The sequence below is a fragment of the Alosa alosa genome, chromosome 2, assembly GCF_017589495.1.
Source record: "Alosa alosa isolate M-15738 ecotype Scorff River chromosome 2, AALO_Geno_1.1, whole genome shotgun sequence".
Lineage (NCBI taxonomy): Eukaryota > Metazoa > Chordata > Actinopteri > Clupeiformes > Clupeidae > Alosa > Alosa alosa.
In genome coordinates, this window is record NC_063190.1 from 28,515,131 (window position 1) to 28,518,564 (window position 3,434).

The following is a 3,434-nucleotide window of genomic DNA, read 5'->3' on the forward strand; positions in this document are numbered from 1 at the left end:
GTTTTTGAGGTGGTTAACATGGTCAAAAACTCTTGAAATCATCGCAGTTAGGTACAAGAGCTTGACCGTGGCCCAGGGACTCGCTAGCGCCCCCTTAGGTGACTGATCTCGTGGTTGGAATATATTTTGAGGTGGTTAATTTAATCGAAAAGTCTTGAAATTTGACACACACATCAGGTTTCACACAAAGCAGCTAGGTACAAAAGCTTGGCCCCGGGCATGGTCCAGGGACTCGCTAGCGCCCCCTTACGCCCCTTTAGGTGACTGATCCCGTGGTGGGCATATACTTTCAACTACACACACTATCTCCCCAAGATGAACAACTTTCCTATGTACAATGCATTAGCCACGCCCAACAGGAAGTGAGGTATTTGGGATTTTGTGCAGACTAATATGTGATGAAATATGTGCTGAATTGTGATCCCAAAAGAGGTGCTTCCCATGGGTGAAAATGCATGAAATTTGGCACACACATCAAGTGGTACAGTAAATAGACACGGATAAAAGCTTGTTACCGGGCGTTGCCCAGGAACTCCATAGTGCCCCCTTACGTCACAGTGACTTGTGGTTGGCATATAGTTTTAGATACACACACCAAATTTGGTGGGTGTATGTAACTCCCAAAAACAAACAACTTTTATATTAACATGCCATTAGCCACGCCCACAAGAAGTGAGGTATTTGAAATTTTGTGCGTTGTGGACATGATCAATTTTAACGTACTCCTCCTAGACGGTTGATCCGATTCATGTCAAAGTTGGTATACATGACACCAAGATGTTTCTAATTTTAAATTGTGAAGCTTTTTTTTTTATATGTTTTAATTTGACGAAATAGCAAAATTATTAATTTTAATACCGTTCCACACAAACAATAAATGTGACATAATTCACCATGCATGGCTTGAAATGTTTTAAATTTCACAGGTCATTGAATACCATGTTAATGATAATATTCACATGCCCATAATGCATGTTTGACATAGCGCCACCAACTGGCAACAGAAAGAATGACAATTACACTGATGTCGTATGATCAATTTTAACATACTGCTCCAAGACGGTTTGTCAGATTCATGTGAAATTTGGCGAACATTATGCCAAGATGTTGCTGATGTTAAATTGTGAAGGAATTTTTGATATGTTGAAATATGTTATGGTTTTAATATCAAACCACATAAACAGTAACCTGACAATAGCCAGATGAATGTCGTTCCGCTTAGCTCCGTCTAGCTTCACTCACATCCATCTGGGACCTCTTCTATTGAGAGTGATTTCTGCAACCGACTTTATGGTTCAGCCAATCAGGACGCAGGGCGGGAGTTTCATAGATGTGACATAGCGTAGAAGCGACTGTGAGACTGTTATCAGCGTCACGGGTTGGCTTCGATGTGAGTGGTTGAAGTAGCCGCGTCAATAGATGGCCGGACAAGTGGCTTATTCAATCATATGCAAGCATTTTTTTGATTAGGCCCAGCCTTCTGAAGCAACACTTCAATGGATTGGTTCCAGATGGATGAGTGGAGCTAGGCGGAGCGAAATTCATCTGGCTATTGTCAGGTTACATAAACAGGAAATGTGTCATAAAGTCACAGTGTATTGAATGAATGGTCTGAAACTTCTCAGGATAACAGATATTATGATTATGATGATATCCAGACACCCAATGGGCCTGCCTGGCATAGCGCCACCACCTGGCCAAGCAGGAAATGTTCCAGAAATGGACGATGCCTTAACTGATTAATTCTGAAACTTTATAAAATATTGGATACTATTGTGATGATATTCACATGTGTAATTCACATGCCTAGCATAGCGCCACCATCTGGCCAAGCAGGAAATGTGCCAGAAATGTTCTATGCTTTGAATGAATGGTCTGAAACTTCTCAGGTTAATAGATATTATGATTATGATGATATCCAGACACCCAATGGGCCTGCCTGGCATAGCGCCACCACTTGACCAAGCAGGAAAATTGCCTTTATTGATTGATCTGAAACTTAACAAAATATTAGATATCATTATTGTGACGATATTCACATGTGTAATTCACATGCCTAGCATAGTGCCACCATCTGGCCAAGCAGGAAATGTGCCAAAAAAGTTCAAGACTTTGATGGATTGATCTGAAACTTTACAAAATATTGGATATTATGATTGTGATGACATTCACATGTGGAATTCACATGCAGAACATAGCGCCACCATCTGGCCAATCAGAAAATGTGCCACAAATGTTCAATGCTTTGACTGATTGATCTGAAATTTTACACAAAATTAGATATCATGATGATGATATTCATATGTCTTATTAACTAGCCTTGCATAGCGCCACCAATTGGCAAGAGGAGGAATGTGTACAAAATTTTAATTATTAAATATCATTATTTTGATGGTATTCACATATGTAATTTCCATGCCTTCCACGCCACCATCTGGCCAACCAAAAAGTGTATCAGAAATGTTCTTTGCTCAAAATGAATGGTCTGAAATTTCTCAGGTTAATATATATTATGATTATGATGACACCCAATGTGCCTGCCTTGCATTGCGACCCCCACTTGGCCAAGCAAGTAAATGTGCCAGAAAATAAAATACTAAAACAAATAGCACACACATCAAATATGTACATTTCACAAACGGACCATGTCGGGGCGTTGTTGGATTCCGAAATGTCACGGGTTGCGGCCCGCAGGTGCTCGGGCCCGCCATTGCCGCTTGCGGCTATATTTATTATTATTATTACATCACCCTCCACATTTATTGGCACCCCTGGTGTGTGTGTGTGTGTTTGATTAGGAGTGTCTGTGTGTGTGTGTGTGTGTGTAAAAAATAATTGTCATAATTGTTGACTCCTAATCAAGCTTTATTGCTTCTTCATTGTGGATAACACACGTGTACATGTGTGAACTTTTACAAAACCCGTTCTCATTATGACTTCATCATAGCAGTGTCGTATACAATTCAAATCAACACCCAATTACACCAGCTTCTGAATGCTTCATACTTACAAATACAACTTACAATACTTCATGTTTGGCTTTGCATTGTGCATATTATTCAGATTGTCTTTACGAGAACCCTCAATGAGGTTTCTTACAAGTAAGGAGACTAACAACATCTTTGTGGGTTAGCCTGGGATTAGCTTTTTTTTACAGTTATCTGCTGTAATTCCCACACATTGGAGCTTTTTACAGTTATCTGCTGTAATCCACACATGTTGGATATTGATCCACTCTCACACCTACAAACACATTCACATACAATCTTTGATATCATACTCTACTGAGATTAATATCTTGGATATATCAGGCATCGGGACCACTATTCATTAACCAAGAAGCAAGAAGTTTTTCACAATGGATTTGGCAATTTACAATTACTTACTTATCAACATGACATCTTCTGATCTAAGTGACATCATCAATTACCTTT

At 39.6% G+C, this 3,434-nt stretch overlaps 1 protein-coding gene across 1 annotated transcript in view; it reads right to left on the bottom strand.

Annotated features, from left to right (window-relative positions):
- Nucleotides 1-2,847: 2,847 nt before the first annotated feature.
- tagln3a (transgelin 3a) overlaps nt 2,848-3,434 on the bottom strand; it is a 9,851-nt gene continuing 9,264 nt past the window's right edge. Inside the window, exon 6 of the mRNA XM_048266165.1 lies at nt 2,848-3,434. This exon is cut by the window's right edge and continues 351 nt beyond it. The gene's annotated coding sequence lies outside the window, so the exon portion shown is untranslated.